General features: G+C 42.0%; 1 long non-coding RNA gene across 1 annotated transcript; it reads right to left on the reverse strand.

Annotated features, from left to right (window-relative positions):
- Positions 1–6,919: 6,919 nt before the first annotated feature.
- LOC309328110 lies at positions 6,920–21,151 on the reverse strand. Its single transcript, XR_014150706.1, has 3 exons — positions 20,078–21,151; positions 7,787–7,854; positions 6,920–7,090 (listed from the first exon to the last, which is right to left on the reverse strand). It is a non-coding gene; the product is annotated as an uncharacterized lncRNA (long non-coding RNA).
- Between the last annotated feature and the right edge of the window lie 667 nt (positions 21,152–21,818).

Here is a 21,818-nt window from a genome sequence, read left to right on the forward strand (position 1 = left end):
GGTGGTATACAAAACTTTTAAATAAATAGATAAATATTTCAGCCACTATTTCCTGCCCTTCCCCGTCCTTACCTCCTTACCTCTTAAGTGGTACCACAACAGTTAGCATGTCCATTTCTGTTCCATGACATCATAGCAGCTCAACCAATTATAAAAGAAGAGGGCTTGCTGACACACCACAATTTCTTACATAAACAAAAGGTGCCTAATATGATCTAGAGTTCTGTGGTGCCCAATGCCTTTGGTCAAGTCCTGAACTTGGGGTTTGAGAGCATCAAAGATTCAGTTTATGCACCAACAACTACTTCTAGCCAAAGAGAATTACAGGGAAACCACTCATATTACAAGGCAGCCTCTTGACAGGAATAAACTCCTCATCCATGTCAAGATAGGCCAGGCTTCCTCACTTATCTGAGCAACAAGCGAACTACAATAGTCTACATTGCCTTTGCACACGCACACCCAAAATTGTAGGCATGGAAGTTTCTTTTAGCAAGTTCTGTTTTTTAGCTCAGTTCAGAACCTGTTCCATTGTATGCAGCTGCTTGGAACAGTCCCTTCTCATGGTATTAGCAGCATCACTTCTGTACATCAGACGGTACGTTATGTCTAGAATCATAAATATGGGAACCTCTTTGACATCATTTTCCCTGGAAATAAAGTCCTAGATTGGCTGTGCTATTTATTACACTGACATCTGCTGGTAGGGTCCTTCTTCTGCATGTGTTTGAAGAGGCTCATTACAACAATTCTCCCTGAAAAGTTGAACAGAACCTACTAAGGATGTTTTCCCCCATACATTTTATTCTTGCAGCAACCCTGTTAGGTAGGTTAGCCTGAAAGAAGGTGGCCAGTGAATTTCCACTCAACCTCATGGCTGAGTGGGGAATTTGAACCTGGGTCTCCCCTGTTCTAATTCAACACTGTACTCTTCAGAACAATGTAATACCTTTGTTTGTTCAAGATCAATATAATACAGGAAAATAAGTTATCTTTTGTCTTGTTTTTTGAAAATATGATCCAAATATTATAGTACAGTACTTGAGTTTCAGTGAGCACAGTCCAAAGAAAGTTAGGAAAACAAAGTGTCGACAAAATAAACAGGGTTTAAGCAACTGCAGCAACAAGACACCCTAAACATTTAGATTCCAATACAGCGGTACCTCGGGTTAAGAACTTAATTCGTTCCAGAGGTCTGTTTTTAACCTGAAACTGTTCTTAACCCGAGGTACCACTTTAGCTAATGGGGCCTCCCCTGCCACCATGCCACCGCCGCACGATTTCTGTTCTCATCCTGAAGCAAAGTTCTTAACCCGAGGTACTATTTCTGGGTTAGTGGAGTCTGCAACCTGAAGCATCTGTAACCCGAGGTACCACTGTACTTTCACATGCAAGCTAGTTATCTGTATTGCACCCTCTGAATTTTCAGCACACATCGCAGGGTGGGTATTTCTAGAATCTAGATGAAGAGAATTGGGACCTAACCTATTCCAGATTTCCAAATGATGACAGGTTTGAATGCTATTTAAGATGTTTTCGCAACTGACTTAAATGTGTTACGGATTTCTTTTGTCTATAAATGCTACATTGACAGGGAGCGGGTAGCGCTGTGATCTAAACCACTGAGCCTCTTGGGCTTGCTGCTGAGAAGGTTGGCAGTTCAAATCCATGTGAGCTCCTGTTGCTCTGTCCCAGCTTCTGCCAACCTAGCAGATCAAAAGCACACCAGTGCAAGTAGATAATTAGGTACCGCTGCTGTGGGAAGGCAAACAGCATTTCTGTGCGCTCTGGTTTCCGTCACATGTTCCATTGCACCAGAAGCGGTTTAGTCATGCTGGCCACATGACCTAGAAAGCTGTCTGTGGACAAATGCCGGCTACCTTGGCCTGAAGCAAGATGAGCACTGTACCCCACAGTTGCTTTTGACTGGACTTAACCGTCCAGGGGTCCTTTACCTTTTTTATATTGACCAGAATGTACATTCAGTTAAAAAATGTCTTTCTTCCATTTTATAGTGCACATTAGTCAGAATAATTCCATTCCCAACCAAAAGCATGATCCTAAGTATGTTCACTGAGAAGTCCTACTGGGTTCAATACTCAAGTACACGTGCTTAGGCTTGTGATTTAAGAATGCAATCCTATCTACACTCTATGGAGCACAGTAGGACTCACTTCTGAGTAAAGATGGACAGAAGTGTACTATAAGGTTTTGTTTGCCTTGCAAAGGATCCTGGTTATACTATGTACAATTTTGGTTTGCACACAGTGCCACAACTTCCAGATCTTCCCAGAATAAATGGCATACTTAGCTTCAAGCTACAGATGTCTCAGATCATGCTGAATCACACTAACCAACCTCCTTGCAGACAAGGCCTCACTTTTGAAAGCAGTTGTTGTGCAATGTGTGGGACACATGTTCCCTCCTCTAATTTTAATCCCCTCCTTCCTAATCCAAGAGAGGCCGGTGCTTGCCTAGGGCCTCTGAATGGAAGCTTTTTTACATGACAATAATAATTGTTGTCTGTGACCCTGAGCTGATCACAGAATGCCAGCTCATACCAAAAGAACGCCAAGCCTGGCTAAGCTAAAATCAAATCCTTCCTCTGCCTCCCCCACCTCTTCTCCCTTTACTTTGCTGGCACAAGGAAATGTGAAGACTCTTACAAAACATCAAAGCAGGAAGGTCAAAGCCTGCTACTCTTTTTATTAACTTCAGTCATTCAGATAACCATTATGGCCAGCCTGCGAAATGAGAGTGTTGAATTCTTCATGTTGTGGTTTGGGTGGGTTATGCAGCTTTGCAGTCTCTTGCCTGATGTGAGTGGTTCAACACAGGAATTCAAATGTCTACAGAGAAACACTCAGCCCACCAGTTTAATGACCTAGGCAGCACAAGGCAGCTAGCCAAAACCTTTTTTTTATTTATTGCAAATAACACTCTTTTTCTTCAACAAGATCTAAACCACCCAGGTAGTAACATTAGTGAATGCATATGTTGCGGAGCATCTATATGTTTTTTCTGCTTAATCAACATTTGCTGTTCATGGTGTTATTCCAATACTAACAAGCAAACAAAAACAGATGATAGAAACAAGCTAGGCATTATAGAACTAGAATTTTTGTCTACAACATAATTACATACATATACTCGGCACTGAATCTGCGAGGTAAAATAATAAATTAAAACTAGCAGTGTAAAGAATGGAAGGGAAGACCATTTTTGCTCAAAGAAAATAAGAGGGCACAGAGATTTATGACAGTCTGATTTTGTTAGTCATTCTACAAGTGAGGCCTATTTTAAGCTAAGATATCTAATTGTTGCAACAGTAGGCAAATGTTTTTTTCAGATACTACAACGAATTATAAAGAAGTGACATTGTTGTAATCAAAACTTACATTGTTGTAAGTTTTAGCAAAATCCTTCTGAAGATGAATAATAAAAAAGAGCACTCTAACATATCCCTGGAAAGAATAGCTAACCCGGCACAAGAACCTTCTGTGTGCAGTGTAGCTATAAAGGAGGATTAAAGGAGCCTAATGTAGAACCATATTTTGTAACTCATTTCAAATTTCTCTGCAACGGGGAAATTACCTATTATGCCACATTTGGCAAGGTTCCATCTGTTTTGCAAGTGTTTCGAGACTGAGAGACATATGCAGCCAGAACTTAAGTTTAAGTTGACAAGAGATGAAATAGATTAACTTTGTGGCAGGGTTCTTTTTGAGGGGTATTGAACAAGATGCTCTCAGAAGGCACATCTTTCTGCTGTCACCACTGCCCATTCACTTGACCTCTCCCCTTATGCCCAATCAATAGAGGCACAAAGAAGAGAGAGAACAAGGTGAGTGGAAGTGGCTTCTCCTCCTCCTTGCTGCTGTCACTGCTCACTTGTGGACAGGTGATCAAGCAGCAACAGCAAGGAGGACGACAAGTCAGGGGGCTCCTGGAGCTGGCAGTGTCCCCTACTAGGATATGGATGGTGATGATTATGATTATTTATTACTTATACCTTGCCCATCTGACTAGGTTGCCCTAGCCACTCTGGGGGGCTTCCAACATCATAAAAACGCAACAAAACATCAAACATTTAAACTTCCCTATACAGGGCTGCCTGTAATGGCTTCAGAAAGTTGTACTGTATAGCTATATAGCTCCTTGACATCTGATGGGAGGGCTTTCCACAGGGCAGGTGCCACTATTGAGAAGGCCCTCTGCCCGGTTCTTTGTAACTTCACTTCCTGCAGTGAGGGAGCCACCAGAAGGCCCTCAGAGCTAAATCTCAGTGTCCAGGCTGAACAATGGGGGTGGAGACGCTCCTTCAGGTATATAGGGGCCAAGGCCATTTAGAGCTTTAAAGGTCATCACCAACATTTTTAATTGCACTCAGCAGGTGCCCAGTCATGCTGACAAACAAGCCCACAAGATAAATGCACAAAGTAAGGAAAAGTATCCTCCAGGTTGTCTTAACAACAGTGCCATAACAAAACCAGAGTCATTAGCAGCAACCCTATGCTTCAACAAAGTGGTATTCTGAGGTAATATCAGTAATGGTGGACAGCTTACCCTCCTCTCCAGGAAGGCACTACATGAAGGTAGGGATGTGGGTGCCACTGTGGTCTAAACTACAGAGCCTAGGGCTTGCAGATCAGAAGGTTGGCGGTTCAAATCCCCGCAACGGGGTGAGCTCCTGTTGCTCGGTCCCTGCTCCTGCCAACCTAGCAGTTCGAACGCACATCAAAGTGCAAGTAGATAAATCGGTAAACAGCATTTCCATGTGTTGCTCTGGTTCGCCAGAAGCAGCCTTGGCCAGTAAAGCAAGATGAGCGCCACAACCCCAGAGTCGTCCATGACTGAACGTAATGGTCCGGGGTCCCTTTACCTTTAGGACATTTCCAAGTTCACAATAAGCAATGGTCACACCCAGACAGGGCACACACTAGAACATATCATCCTTTGCAATAAGAGATAAGAGATTTTGTAACAGACATGTTCATATGAAAAGTGGACCCCAAATCATTAATGTTGAAAGTTATACCTTTTTAGCCTAATGTGAAGCTCAGGGCTGAGCTCCACTTTGCCTTCTGAAACATTCTGAGCCTCTTAATAGCCTCTCTTCTGCACATTTGGTTGAGAGACTATCTTTCCCACCATCTCTCAGCAAACAGGCTTTCTTCCTGAGTTATCTTACCTAGCTGTAAATCACTGTCTAATTGGTATGAATGGCTAAAACCCAGAAGGAGGCCTGTATCTACAAGCCTGAGCTCATGATTAATTGGGGAAGGTGCAGCGGTTTTTTTACCCCGTCTGAAGTTTTATGTATGACAAAAACTTATGCTGACAAAGAGCAAAAAATGTGTCCAGAGGCAACTGACGCATTTAGAAAGCTGCAGAAGGAGAAAGGTGTGCTGTGTTTAGTGAAAACTTCAGTGTCTTAGACCTGTCCGGCAATGTAATGCTCTCACTTCTGGTTTTTAAATTTTAAACTTTGAGCCCGTGTGTGGGAGTGGAGTGGATGTCTTTTCCAGTTGCACATTCGGTTTGTTTTGGTGTGTAAGGAAAGGCTGTGGCAGCCAATTAACTTCCCACACATGAAATCTCCAGGCCAAAGCCACAGCCATCTATGCCTTTTACATACTTCCTTTTGGATAACTACTGCCCTAACCTGAAGAGACAGATGTTACTCCATTCAGCCCAATGTTTGTTGAAAAAGTTTGCTTTGTTTTCAGATCATGCCCATGTAGGGTTTCTCTTTTTGCCCCCTATTCTATGGTGCGGACAGAAGGAACAGTGGGCAGTGGAGATGGAGGCATGAGGCTTTCTGCGGCTTCCTTTGCTTCAATGTATTGTAAATTGAAAGACAAGTGTATGTCTGATTAACTCCTTTGCTCAGCTGCTTCTTGGGTGAACTCAGATGAGATGACCCATTTTTGCAACAACAAAGCATAGCTCACTCCATCTTCAATCCACCACAGCAGCAGAGGCTGGAAGAGCTATCATAGATGCAAGGAACAACTGGTGGAAATGTCAAACAAGGATCTCTTGCACCTCCGTAAAGTGATCCTGTAAATCTAGTCTTTGCCTGACACAACAGTTGCTTATGGGCTGCAGAGAAAGGCCTCATTTTTTACTACGCAACTGTAGAATTATTATTATTATTATTATTATTATTATTATTATTATTAATGTCTTTCCTTCCAAAAGAACTAGGACAGCCATGATGCAGCATTACATCAAAGTCTTGCATGTCACACACCCCAAATTTCCATTTTAAATACAAAGCTGACATTGAAGCCCCCAAAATTTGATCTAAGCAGTGGAGGGGGGGGGGTCCCTTCTGGTGCCATTTTCCAGATCTAAAACAAATTTCCTCCCCCAAAACCTGTTAGTTCTGCAGGAGAAAAAAATGCAGGTACATGTATAACTTCCACCATGGAACTAACAGTAGTTTGAGGGAGGAAGGGGTAGATTGGAGAATAACATGGTAGTGGGGATAATTGCCTCTCCCCATAGCTCCAGTTAAATTTGGGGCACACCTGCAGGAAATTAAAAACAGATGTTAGGACATCCAGCTATGGGTCTCAGATTTTTCATTCTGTGGTGTCCTTTTGTTTCTCATACTGAAATGATTGTCATGTAATTGCATATCCTGTATTCTTTTTATGGATTCACCTTATTGGCATGTCTTTCAATATAATTTCTTAGATGGGCTTTAATTAGTTTTCCTACTAGTAATAAACAACCTCTTATGTGTGGAACTGCTCCCATTGCTAAATCTTGCATAGCTCCTTCAACTAATGCTGTGTCTTGTTCCTATGCCCTGCTTTAAAATATGAAAATTGACTTTCTGCAAAAAATAATAATCTTCATATGTAATATTCTTTATGCTAGCAAATGTTTCAGAACATTTTCTGCTCTGGCTCTTGAACCACACTTCTTCCTTAGGCTTTGTCCCAGGCTCTTCTCTCTTATGAATTTTCTTTCCTTCTTTTAATTGCTTCTACAGACTGAGCAGTAGATTCAGCCATTTTCACTACTGGAGTTCTATTTTCAGACCAGTTATAATGGGAGAAAGAGAAGCCGCTATGTGCTGTAAACAAAGCACAACAAAAATTGTGATGCCTGCCACACTTGGCCAACAAAGAGCAACTAATGAAGAAAAATGTGAAAGAATGTGAAAGAGGTAGGCTCTGGTGGTTGCAGCCTTAGCTGAAGAAAGAACACAGGCACCTGGGGACAATTGATACCTAATCCTTAGCTATTCAGATGTAAATGGTATTGCCAGGGGGGAGAGGTAGCAAGCAATTCCAAGCAGGGGAGTTGCTAATGGTAACCCACCACCATTGGGGGAGGAGAATCTGATATATTTTTCATCAACCGCATCTACTGTATTATTTGACTGCACATTATTTATTTTTTTCATTCATTCATTCAAAAACATTTATTTCTTTGCTCACTTGTTTATTTTTAGGGTGCCTCCGGACCGACAGTATTTTGTAAGTTGGGTTCAAATGCATACCAGAACTACAGGCTTGTGCATTGAAAGTGGATTAAAGGGCCTCTGTCTCCAGCTATGTGCACACCTTTAAAGCACAGTTAAAGCACACAATCCAAGCAAATCACCCCACTAGCTAATCAAGATAAATGATCAATGTCATATAACTGCCCTGCAAACAAATAAGAATGAATTGTGAATATAATCTGACCTCTGCATAAGCTTTGTACGTACAAGCAAATCAGGATAAATGTTCAATAAATAAGTCGTTGGAGAAGCCCATAATCTAACCCCTGTGTCGGTTTTGAATACACAGGTTGCCTGGAGGGGTCCAGCCTACAATGCCGGAGATCCCCAGGCTGGAAGAATAAAATCATATAAAAATGAATATTACTTGCAATAAAAACAAAAAACACCAGACACTGTAGACCACCCCAAAATGACATCCAAACATTAAAAATGATCAAAGGCTTGGGGAAATGTTTTTATCTGATTGGATGAATGACAACAAAGCTGGCACCAGTCAAATTTGGGAGATGGTGGAGTTCCATAATCAGGTGCCACCACAGAGAAGGCCCTCTTTTGCTTTTTGTAAATTTATGATACCTGGTGGTGGGCCTCCCTAGCAGATCTTAGCATCCAGGCAGGAGCACATAGTGAGAGATGCTCCTTCAGGTAGTTAGGTCCTAAGTAGTTCTAAGCTTTATAAATTATTGACAATACCATGAATTTTGCCCAGAAGTGTATTGCAATTCAATAATTTATTATTTCTACCCTGTCCATCTGGCTGGGTTCCCCTAGCCACTCTGGACGGCTTCCAACAAAAGATTAAAAATACATTAAAACATCAGTCATAAAAAACTTCCCTAAACAGGGCTGCCCTAAACAAGAACTGGTGTTTTAAGGCTCCATCTAGCTACCCTGTTCAGTAGCTATATAGCTCAGTATTTTGCACTAGCTGAAGTGATCACATCCTCTTTAAGGCCACACCCACAAAGAGTATAGTACATTTTTTGAAACTGAGTGACTGTGAATTACTGTGGCCAAATTCCTTTTTTTTAAAATGATATTTATTAGAGTTTCAAATACAACACAAAGACCAAAAACAACTTTCCAGAAAAAAATAAAAAGGAAAAAGAAAGAAAGAAAAAAGGCATAATTGAAAAACATTCCACATTTACAGTCCTTATTTTCAATAACTTTTTTCCACGACTTCCCCTCGCCTCCCCTTCTTGTATTCCATGTCCAAATATTTGTTCAACAAGTTCTTATCCCTAATTTTTAACCCTAGTTTATTATTATATTTAATTCAATTTATATATCAAATTTTAACTTATATACATCGATCATTATACTTAAAGACTTTTTCTAAGATCGACCCAGTTTCCCTTGCACGAATTCCCCATTTTTGTACTAATAATAAAGCAAAAAAAGGAAACAATAGAAAGAATCAGAATATATTTGTACACCCTTCGGATTCCCAAACCCCACCCTCCCTTTCCCGGTTTCAATCCCCGAACCATTGTCCATTAGTCCATCTACTATCAGCCTGGATTCCTCACGTCTGAGGCTCTTAATTCTCTCTCAGTTCCTCTCTGCCAGTTTTTTTGATAGTCCTTTGTATTAACCACCAAGTCTCGGAAGGGCTCTGTCCCGAAAATGTCCATGTTCCTTCCAGCCGGGCCTCCATATTTAAAGGTGGAACTCAAAACTTGTTTCTTAATCCTTATAAGTCCAAATGTCCCCAAGTCTTCGGATCTCCATAAAAGGAGATCTTTCCATTCCTCCTTCTTCAATTCAAACCAGATTTTCATCATCCAGTCCTTTTTTTCTTTTATATCCATCTTGACAGTTCAACCCTCTCAACAACAGGTTCTCTTACTAATCTCTGGATCAAACAACTTGCAAAGGTCCCAAGTAAAGACACTGAGCTCAGCTGCTGTAGTGCTAACTGGTGCAAATGGCTGTTTGAAGAAAGAAGAGGTCATACACAAATGGTTTCACACCATGCATAGGATTCGGCTTGAAATAATGTGCTACAGAATGAGTTTTCCCATTTTCTGAAGCTGTCATCTCACGCAGTTCAAATGTTAGAGGTTGTACTCTTTGCTACTGTTTCTTTTTCTGGGACTGACAAGATTCTGGATGAATGTACCAATAGCCATCCAGTAGCATGAAATCACATAGAGCATATTCTCAGTAAAGGTTGGAGATACTGTATTAGCATCAGTTTTGAAGTAAGACTCAACTGTCAGTCCAATTGAATATTGTTTGTGGAACTGCGAGGGTTGGGATCTTTTCCTTTGTCTTAGCCAACAACAGGGGTAGGCAACCTAAGGCCTGGGGGCTGAATGTGGCCCAATCGCCTTCTCAATCTGGCCCATGGATGGTTTGGGAATCAGCATGTTTTACATGAGTAGAATGTGTCCTTTTATTTAAAATGCATCTCTGGGTTATTTGTGGGGCCTGCCTGGTGTTTTTACATGAGTAGAATGTGTGCTTTTATTTAAAATGCATCTCTGGGTTATTTGTGGGGCATAGGAATTTGTTCTTTTTTTTCTTTCCAAAATATAGTCTGGCCTACCACATGGTCTGAGGGACAGTTTGCTGACCCCTGGCCAACAAAATGATTTTAGGGCTAGCTCTTGGTGTTTAAGGAAGCCACTATGCCTCATCCTTTCCCTTATCTGTGATCCAAGGTAATATTACCTACCTTGCAACACTGTAGTAAGGATTGCAGAGATAATGTATGTGAATAACATTTAGGAAATATGTTGATTAGGTATCGATTGAACTTTGATATTGACACCAGTTATCTGGGCAGCATGTCAAGGAAGTCCTCAAGGAAATAAATTACAGATAAGTTGAATTGGCAAACACCAGCTTCAGAATTATTATTTTTTACACATAGCCAATATTATTATTTAAAACCAATTTATCACACTGCTCAGAAACTCTGATCAGAATCCTGCTGTTGTTGTGCTAAGTAATGTATATGCTCTGAGAAAGTCACAGATCATAACCCCAGGCGGCTTGCTATGTTGGTGGTTAATTACAATACTCTTTTATAAAAAGTTATATTAATAACTTGAAGCACCAAGGACCACCAGGACCCTGCTGTGTGCTTTAGGGGCAGGAGGGAGACAGGAATAGATGCTGCTTGTCTCCAGATCCTCCCCTGCAGTGCTGGCAGGCAGTCTCTGTCTGTTTCTCAGACATTCCCTGTTTAACCTTGTTTTTCTGTCTTGCCCTGCTGTTTGTTTTCATTGGCTGTGATTTATACATGAACTTGAAACTCAAGGGAGAAGCATCAGGACCATTAAATAAGGGCTGTTGTGTTTTCTTCCTCTTCTTTCTTGCAACAAAGGAGGGTTTGCATTTATTTTCAGATGTACAAATGCTATAAAGGGTGCATGAAGAACCCTTTTCACTGGGTGAAAGAAGCCCACCTTAGAAGAAAGCGCCCTCAATCTATGCCTACCTCACCACAGCTATTGTGGTGAAGAGCAGACTGGGATGCCCAAAAGTTTACAGGTGGGACAGCTCTCCAGTACAGGGCAGCTTCTCATTTTAGTGCAAATGCAATAAAGGAGAGGAGATGATGACAGCAACAGCAGTGCAGGGAACAGTTCTGAAATATTGGTTACAGTTTCCCCCTGAACAAAATAATCAAAATGAGTTCCATGCTTTTGGAACTGGAGCCTGGGAGGCTAGAAGCCCCTAGGTGTTATCACAAGGGAAAGGTGCAAACATTATAGAAACCTGTTCTATACTGCTGATAGTATAATTTCAATATGAAAACAAGACTCTCGAGTTACTTGATTCTTACCAAGAAGAATAACATACCTACTTTATGTCACAAAAAACTTACAGGTGGCCCTCTCTCCTTTTTACCAGATGTCCTGCCCCATTCCCCAGAAGTCCCATCTTTTAATATATATTTTATATATAGGTATTCTAAGTAGTTGTTCTATTTTTCTCCAAGATCAGGCTGAGGCCTTTGTCAATTTTACATTTGTGGTACCAACTGAGGCAAGATTGGTTGTCACCAGAAACAGGGCCTTTTCAGTGATGGCACCCTAGATATGGAACTTCTGGTGAAAATTCGCCCAATCTGTTCTATTGGCCTTTTTGCAAAAGCTTTATGCTTTGCTTATTAATTTTGAATATAGGAGCAAATATACAATAAATTACAGTTCCCTCCTGTCATGCCCCATAACAACACCAACTACATCCAGTTGTATTAGTAATAAGAAAATAAAACATTAATGTTCCGATTTTAAAAGTGTCATTTCACAGGTTTCCATGCATCTTGGGTGGTTTATACACATGGGTGTTTTTTGGTTGGTTGGTTTTTTTTGCTGCAAATGAAATAAAAATGGACCACGTTTTATAAAGGTTTTGTAGATTCTCATGTTGTCTTCTTTATTGTACAGTGGTACCTCGGGTTACATACGCTTCGGGTTACACACTCCGCTAACCCAGAAATAGTGCTTCAGGTTACATACGCTTCAGGTTACACACTCTGCTAACCCAGAAATAGTGCTTCAGGTTAAGAACTTTGCTTCAGGGTAAGACCAGAAATCGGGCTCTGGTGGCGCGGCGGCAGCAGCAGGCACCATTAGCTAAAGTGGTGCTTCAGGTTAAGAACAGTTTCAGGTTAAGAACGGACCTCCGTAACGAATTAAGTACTTAACCCGAGGTACCACTGTACTCAACTTTTCCATCAAGGTTAAGTCCCAAACACAAGCATACCAAATTTCACATAAGTTTGCATTCAGTGTCCTCTTGCTCTTGGTGCTTAGCAACAGCAAGACATGCTGCAGTTATAAGATGCATTATTAAGTCTCTGTCCCTAAGATCTTGTGCTTCATCTGCAAATATTGAAAGTAGTGCCATTTGGGGATGTGAAGTAATCAAATGAAATGTAATTTGTTCCATTTCCTGAAATATTTTTAACCCAAAGTTTTTAATTAGTAGGCTTTCCCACCACATGTTCCTTCATTCCCATAGTTTCCCCAGCATTGTGGAGAAAGTATTTTGTCAGAGAGGTATTCTTGTCTATTTAGCCGTGTGGAATGCAGGTACCCTCTGTAGCTTTAAGGTACAGTAGTTTCTTGCACACAAGCCTGAAAAGGATTTGTGGGCCACATTCTTCCACACAAAACATCATCATCTCTTCCCACAAGTGTCTTTCCCATCTAGTCTGCAAATTGGAGGATTTTGATGTTGAAAAGTTTACAATAGCTTTACAAATTAAAGAAATTAAACTTTTGCTCCTAGGGTCTGTTGTATATAAAACATTTTCAAACATGGTTAATGACTTTGTGCCTTGTTTGCAAACGTCTGTGCTACTTATGAAGTGAATGATTTGATGGAGTACCTCCAATTGTGGGAGAGGTTTTGAACCATTGGTTGTATAGCTATTCCGTACAAAGGGGTGCCTCTTTTGGAAAAGGCTTTAAGCCAGAATAGGCCCACTGTTTCCCATTTTAAAAAAGGAATGTTGTATCTTGGTACCATTATCCACTGGATCACTTCTAAGGGGATTCAGTGCCAATGAAGACAGGCTTTCCTTTCACACCACAGCCCAATGAATGAGAACAGGTCAGAACTGGAACCCCACTCATGCTCCTCCTGTGTTTCCCAAGCTCTGAACTAAAGAAGCTCTTCCAGAACCTACAACCCTGCTGCCATGACTAGAATCTGACAGAGACACAAAAGCCATCTTGTAAAGCTCAACATATCTCAACCAGATTAGTTCTTTGAATCAGTACAAATGCCCACAACCCTTCTGTTTGGACTGCTTTTCAGTTGGCACTTACCCTGAGTTTGTTATTAGACAGAGGGATGCCTTGAAGTGGGAAGCAAAACTTCAGTAGCGTCACCAGCCTGTAAGACCTGGGAAGTAATACTTTCCCAGTCACAGTCGTTTAGGCCCAAGGTATGCAGTCAAGCCAAGTATTAAATTTTCTGAGGCAAGGCTTGTGAAGTACCATCACAGCAGGCCTACCCATCTGTGCAATAGCTCAGCTGTAGCCCCTCTGATACTGACAGGAGCTGCAGTGGAATAAAACTAGCCTAATATCTTAAGTAGACCATTATTGGCAACTTTAATGGATCATTCTATATCAGCTTCAAGAACTCAAGTTCACTTCTATAGCCTGCATGACGGATGAGCATCTGTTTGGGCTAACCTAACTCAGAAATCCTTTTCCTGGCTTGGAATATATAAGAATTTGAAGGTAGCTCATCTGTTATGATTGTATCCCTTCATTCAGCCTCAAAATATGCATGCTCAGATGACATTTGCACTTAGCAATTAGCTACCAACTGTTTCCTTTCCTTGCTCCTGTGACTCATTAACTTCTGTTGAAAATAAACACTTATGCAAATATAAAAAGACAGCTAAAATAACAGTTTCATGGGAAAGTAAATAGGAAAAATATTTTCTAAGTGCATCATCCATTGAGTTTACAAACTTCTGGCACATTATCGGTTAGTTCTGCCTTACAGCTGTGTGTATAAATAAATCCTACCCACTTCCTTACTGTATCTGTAAAATGTCAGTGGGAAATCGGATCAGCTAGCTGAACCTGGCAAGCTTTTACCATAGACTGACCATTGCCACATGCACATGTCACGATAAGCCATGGCTTCTGGTTTATTGTGCATGATGTGCTGATGTGTACCGCCTCATCACTTCCACCTTTGGTGAAAGCAGGAGAAATAAACCAGGAATCCACAATTAAACTTGGCTTCCTGTTATATCTGAACCCAGGACTATAATTTGTTTCTCCCTAACAAGCCAAGATCACCAGTCGGCCTTAAGCAATAGTTTGTTATTGGCTAACAGATCCTGGCTTATTTTTGAGCAACAAACCATGATCCTGGATTCAGATGTAACAGGAAACCAAACTTTATTACATTTTCCTGGTTTATTTATTCTATTTGCACCTAGTGACAATCGAAGCAGGAGCAATTGGGTACAGTAACTCGCAGTACACCATAAGACCCTGGCTTATAAGAACATGTAAATGAAGCCAATTAATACATTTTCCAAAGCTGACATATTTGACAGTTGCACTGGTTGCAATAGAATGCACAGCTTTAGCTTATGTATGACGTTAGTTTCAATTTTATAAAACTGAGTTTACTCATGTAAGTGTGCATTGGATTCCAGCCTCAGCTGTGTTAATCCATCTCTGGCTTGTGCTTTGTATCCACTGATTACTGGATATCCTCAAGAGGTGGCCTGCAACTTAGCCCATCAAGTCACTGTCTCTTCATCATACCCCACTTTCCTGGTGGCTGCCATTCCTATGGCCCAGCCACCATGTTTCTTGGAGGTACTGTGCACATGCACTCCACTATATAGTGATAACAGAGGAGGAAGAGGAGGAATGAGAAAACTGTGCTGGCACTGAGGCAAGAGGCCAGGGGGCAAGGCCTGGACAAGGTAATTCACCTACACTAGCGGGAGCAGGGCTAGCGTTAGAACCTCTAAGAAAGGAGAGTCTGAAGCAGTCCTCTCCCTTGTTATCCAATATCTGGTAACGTCAAGAAGTTCTTCCTAATGTTTTGTCTAAGGTTGTGTACACACTCCCATTTACAATGCTTCCAGTGCACTCCCACTTCTGGTTTGAAAAGCAGCATTCACACAATAGCCACATTCCGTATCTGTCCTGTCACGTATGGAATACTGAGTTTTGATGCATTTCCCTCCAAACCAGATTCAGTCTAAACTGAGGAGAATGACCTACTAGCTGCATTTTAAGCTGGAAATGTGTACACAGGATAAATCTCCTTTCCTTGATTTATTTTTTAACCCATTGGCTTGGGTCCTATCCTCTGGAGCAAGAGAAAACGCATTTGCTCCATTATTTTTGTGACAGCCCTTCAAGCAACTGAAGACAGCTATCATATCACCTCTTAATTATCTCCTCTCCAGGCTATTCTCAGCCTCTTCTCCTAGGACTTTGTGTCCAGGCTCCTCACCATCTATGTCACTCTCCTCTAGACACAGATTATCATGTAACTATTAGCTGGAGCTGTTAGCCTGACATTATAGGTTATTTGAAGTGATCCAAGAAAGTAACTGTGACTTACAGAGGGAACAAATGGCACATGACAGCTTTCATTTTGCCAGTGAGCAGTAACTAGCAACAGCAAACACGAAGCTACCTACAGTAAGTGATGACATACTGTATAAAAATCTCTGCTTGCCTTTACAAAAACAAACAAAAAAACACAGCATCAGAATATGGATGCACGTTTTTGCAAAGGATCGTTAACAGGTTCGCCAGCAATAATTGGTAGATACATTAAACTTTCAGTTGATTATTCGGGGATCTGGATATTAAGAGAAAACCTGTTGATGATCTGACACTCTTTGGGCTCATTGGGAAATGAGGAGAAAATATAAAAGATGGCTTTTTTCTTTTAAACAATGAATAGATGCTGCTTATTGAATTCTATGCTATTTTGCACTTCTTTCAGTATTGATGAAAGCTCAGGACATGGAAGTGTCGGTTTGCAAGCCCCCTCCACAGAAGCTGGCCCCTCTCACTGTCCTCGGAGCTTGCTTACCGGTAACCTCCTCTGGCTGATATCCAGACAGACCAGGGAGATTTTGATAGGCGACATTTTCCCAAGCGTGGGTTGATAGGCGACATTTTCCCAAGCACAACCCCTCCCTCCTGCTTCCGCAGGGGAAAGAAAAGTAAGTCAGATATCTATTTACATGATGTTTATTCCTGACATTACAGCACTAAAGAAAAACACCTCCTTTCAGTTCAGTTCTTCTAGCACGTCTGACAAACTTCCTGAGCATGCGCAAACGGAAGGTTTCAAATTACAGTGGTACCTCGCAAGACGAATGCCTCACAAGACGAAAAACGCGCAAGACGAAAGAGTTTTCCTTTTTTTGAGTCGTTCCGCAAGACGAATTTCCCTATGGGCTTGCTTCGCAAGATGAAACGTCTTGCGAGTTCTTGCAGGTTTGTTTCCTTTTTCTTAAAGCCGCTAAGCCGTTAATAGCCGCTAAGCCGCTAATAGTCGCTAAGCCGCTAATAGCCGTGCTTCGCAAGACGAAGAGACTCGCAGAACAGATTAATTTCGTCTTGCGAGGCACCACTGTACACTCCTCACAGAGACTTATCCAGCCTGTGAATGTCCGGGGAAATTCTTCTTTCCCACAGATAGGCGCATCATGTGATGTCAACAATCTGGCTGTCTGCAGCTGTGATGTTTCCATATACTGACAGGAAGACCAGGGTTCAAATCCTTGCTCAGGCATTAAGCTCACTGGCGGATGTTGGACCAGTCACTGTATTTCTGCCCAACCTACATTGCAGGGTTGCTGTAAGGATCAAATACAAGGAGAGCCCTGCACACCACATTGAAAAGACACGTGTTTTGAGGTTTTGTAATAGAGACAGCCATTTAAATTTAATCAATTCCTAATACAGGGATGAAATAGGAAGAAAGGATGGTGGAGGAGAGAATGCACACACATGGACAAATAGCCAGTACCAGCATAAAGTTATCCACAATTTAAACAACCTGTTTCCTCCTTGGATCTGGCAGCAGTCAAAAATAGCTATGGACTACAAGAAGGATTGGAAACTTGTGGTCATCCAGGTGTTGCTGAACTGCAATTCCCATTATCTTTCTTGACCACTAGTCATGACACATCTGGTGGGCCACAGGCTCTCCATTCCTGGACTAGAATAAGTATATTAGTTGACGATAGGACTGTGGGGGTTGCTGGGAAGTCCTTTTGGAGCCACGGCCTCTTCTGTTACACTTTATATTATTGTGATGCTCTAGAATAAGGGTTGACAGTTTAAAGTAAGATGTAACTGGCTAATCTAGTGAGAACCTCAAATTACCAAGGTCTTGCTCTCTCCTGGTGCATCTAACACCTGAACAGACAAAGAGGTATGGAGCTGGAAATTTTCCACCCACCCACCATTTTATCCATAATGAAACTGGCAGGCTCAGAATAGTGGAAAGCTAAAGACAATGGCTGAGATCATCTACTTCTTTATATTTGTGTCCCTGCTGATCCAGCACACCCTATATCACATCTGGAGTCCATTTCCTCTTTAATGCTTTAAGACCTTCAATGCTGATTAAGCCTATTTGCTGTTGTGTTGCCTAAATATAAAGCATGAAAGACTGTTGAATCAGAAGTAACCTGCTGCTCTGAAATGCCTTAAAACAAAAATACTCAAAATTAGAACTGGAGTTAGGTTGGTTTGAGCTCCAAATGTTGAAAATATACCACATGCTGCACTCTCCTTATCCCGGGTATGTTGATGTAAACTCATATTTGTTATGTATAAAAATGGCTGACATAAGCAGCAGTTATTGCCTATGCCCATATACAGCAAACACATATTAATTTATCTAGTGAAAACAGCTGCTTACACCATAAGGCACGGCATGGGTAGTACTAACATGCACAGCCCTGGAATAATTGCCTTTTACTTCAAGCATCTCAATACTTGCTCTGGAATGTGGAACATAAGACCCAGCCATCTGGACCCACAACTCTAATCTCTCTCTATCCCAGGGGTGGAGGAACTATTTCAGCCCAAGAGCTACATTCTCTAGGGGCAACCTTGGGAGGGGGGCACATGCTGGTGGTGGGCAGGGCAACAGATATGATCCTTACCTTTGTACAATAGGCACCTGTCCAGCCACACACAAGTCAGAGGGTCCTACATGTACCCCTCTCCATCCAGGCCAACAAAAGGCATTACTAGAAAGCCAGTGTGGCGTAGTGGTTAAGAGCGGTAGACTCGTAATCTGGGGACCCGAGTTCGCGTCTGCGCTCCTCCACATGCAGCTGCCAGGCGACCTTGGGCTAGTCACACTGCTCTGAAGTCTCTCAGCCTCACCCACCTCACAGAGTGTTTGTTGTGGGGGAGGAAGGGAAAGGAGAATGTTAGCCGCTTTGAGACTCCTTAGGGTAGTGATAAAGCAGGATATCAAACCCAAACTCTTCTTTCACTACAGTCAAGGACACATTCCATGGAGTCCAAAGAATTGGAGGAAGTATGAAGCAGCAGGGCCAATGAGGGGAGGAGAGACAGCCTTGGAGAGTCCCAAGGGCCAGACAGAGAGGCCTGGAGGGCCACATTGGGTCCCTGGGCCTGACATTCCCCACTTCTGCCTGGTGCTTGAAAATGATACATTTTGTTCTTCACAGAGATTCTGGGGAAATTGCTTCAAATATATGCTTAATATTTCTCCTTGCTTCATTGCACGTTGTATGCAGCCAGCTTTAACTGTTTTGTCTTCTAAGTACAAAGCCAGGCCCTTCCGCTTCAGGCCTCTCTGATCTGTGGCCCAGATTGCTTTGGGTTATCTGCTGGAAGCCTCAGTACCATGTGGAACCATTTTAAGTGCTGGCGTAAGGCTGAATCATGACACGCTTCATATCTGCTCCACCTCTCAATTGTGTCTTTTAGCCAAGTTAATTCAAAAACAATGTGTGAAGCTGTTCAAAACCACACATTTCCTAATGTGAAATATGGCACACCTTTTCTTACAGAAGGCTGAAATATAATCTGGAAGTTCTTTCTTCCATTTCCCTGCCTGCTGATTTATTGAGTGCTGATGTGATCCACTGGCCAAAGGCTAAGTTACGCGGTGTGTTAGGAAAAGCTACGTTTGACTCGCAACTCAACCACAAACAGCCAGCAAAGTCGGAGCTATCTGAGACCTTTGGTTGTTACTTCATGAGCAACTGTGTGCATATGGATTTGGGTTATGAAGGAATCCAAACACCTAAATCTCTTTCCTTGAAATGGTGTGTCCATATTTGCTTCCCTGTGCACAACATGCTTATTTTGCCACTTGTTCACAAATGTGGTAACAACAAAAGCAAAAGGCCACCTAGAAGCAGTATGGATAGAGGGCAGGACTAGTGACAATCATTCATTTCCCTACTTAAATTTCCACTGGAGTTAAAATTAGTTGGGTCTGACTATCGGTGGCTCCAGCTCCCTGCCTTCCACCCTAACAAATCCCAATGGGTGCCACAGAAATTCAGCCACCACTGAATTTATACATGCTTTGGTCTGTGGAGAAATTATCTGTGACGAAAATCAGTCAAAACATGCCCATGTGCATTTTGGCCTAGTACTCCCACAAGCCCATTGTCAGTGTTTTCAACAGCAGCAGCGCAATATATTGGTGGGGAAGGTAGGCATTCTTGCTGCTGGTGAGGGATAACCATGTTTTTCAGTTCATCACAATTTTGCGAGGAGGGGACTGAAAATTGGCTTGTTGGGAGAGGCAGAGAGAGCACACACAACACCTCACAAGAATTAACACCAGCAGGTTTACAAAACGGTATGGTGTTGCTGAGGGAGGGTAATATAGAGTGCTGGTTTCCATTAATGCAAAATGGCTACCTGATTAGAGAAGTGCCTCTGGTCCCATCAGTGAAGGACTTTGGGGCATATGTCCAGCGTTCTGCTCAGGAAAATGAGCAGGTGGATCCCTACACATGGGGGGGGGGGTTTGCCACATTTAGAAGTAAGCGATATTTAGCTGTGCTGCACATACAGTTCTCCATTTCCCGCAAGGGGTAGTCAGATCCAGGTTCAGCCACAATCTCCTTCCTCATGACTAGAGAGTATTGGAGGTGTTCTTGCGACATCTGTTTGCAAATATGCACACTGAGCATGGTGGGAACAGGCAAGCACCAGGACGCCATAAAACAACAGCACCAGAATCAACTCCCTGTTCCTCTCCCAATAAAGGCCATCCCATTAAAGAGTGACCAAAGGCCATTTCATGCTCAAAACCAGACCTGAACCCATTGGAATGGGTTTAGATAATCATCGGCATGACTTGGAGTTGTGTGAAAGGCCCCTAACCCAGGTCTTGAGCCCCAATATATAGAAATTTGTATGTGACTTTAAAGCAACTTAAAGGAAGAGAATTCTCCAGCACAATGTCCCCCCCCCTCATTTGAGGCATAAATGCCACACACTTTGCCTTCCTGTGTCCCAGAATATGAACAACCTAATTCGGGACAGGAATTCTGACTGCTTATCTAGCCGTAAAAGTGTCCTGCTTTTTTGAAACACAGCTTCCAGCATGGCTGCAGGCCTAAGAACAGGAGTTGTACTGTCCCAGCGGAAAGAAGAAAATCCCAGCGGGAGCCCAGGGGTCTAGCCTGAAGGCAACCAAAGATAGAATAAAAATGTCAAACTGTTCAAGAGCATTAAGTATTAAAAATTGGCTAGAGTTACTCAGAGAGATTATTATGAACATTTGGTCCTGCTAAATAAAATGATAAATAGTTCCTGATTCAGCAGAATACATAAATTTAAATAGAACTAGTCCCACTAATCCCACAGGATGCTTCCCAGATTAAAATTACATAATGTAGACAAGGAAGAATTTTGCTCAGTGGAGTCATAAATTGCCTGGCTTTAAGAGACAGTGGGCTTAGAAATAAGACCCCTTATAAAATATGGTAAACTTCCCAGACCAGAAGGAGGCAAACTGTTTTGACTAGAAGCTGGGAAATGGGGCACAATTATGTTTTAAGCTTGCTTGATAGGCTGCAATATTATAATGTGCACACACAGACTGTTCTCATATAGTAACCCATATATGGTGTTACAAGTGTGTCCATACTCTGTTAGAAAGCATGTTTAGGGTACACAGTAATGCCTGCCTGCCATTTTAGCACTACTAGTAGTAGTAGTAGTAGATGTAGTAGTAGCAGTAGTAGTAGCAGTATACCACCCTCCATCCGCAGATCACAGAGTGGTTCAAAACATAAAAATGCAACATGAGAACACAAAATACAAAACAAAACAAAACCAATAACCCCCTTCCACAAACACCTTTAAAAGGCCATAGACTCAACCAAAGGTCTGGTTACAGAAAAATGTCTGTTTTATTAGAATACAGAACACCCACATTGGCTGCCATATTGAATTTGGATAAATTAACCCCACTATTAATCACCTAGGCCCTCCAGATGCTGCACAGACCCCTTCATGCCCCCCCGGACCACCCCTCCAGGTATCACTTCTTGTTCCACATTTTATGTGAGACAAAGGTGGAGGGTTGGTGTAACTGCTACAAAGTTGGGGGGGTTGTAGTGATCTATGGTGAGGGGAATCTAGAGAGAGGGGAAGGGCAGGGAAGTGGGGTAGCCTTCTGTAAACTCTGGCCCCACTAGCATATGGTGCCTGCCATACTATCCCCAAGGGAATGCAGCCCTCAGTAGAAAATAGAAATAATAGAAAATAGAAATAATAGAAAATAGAAATAATAAACCCTATAG

The sequence above is a fragment of the Podarcis erhardii genome (assembly GCF_964252035.2).
Source record: "Podarcis erhardii genome assembly, chromosome: 1".
NCBI lineage: Eukaryota > Metazoa > Chordata > Lepidosauria > Squamata > Lacertidae > Podarcis > Podarcis erhardii.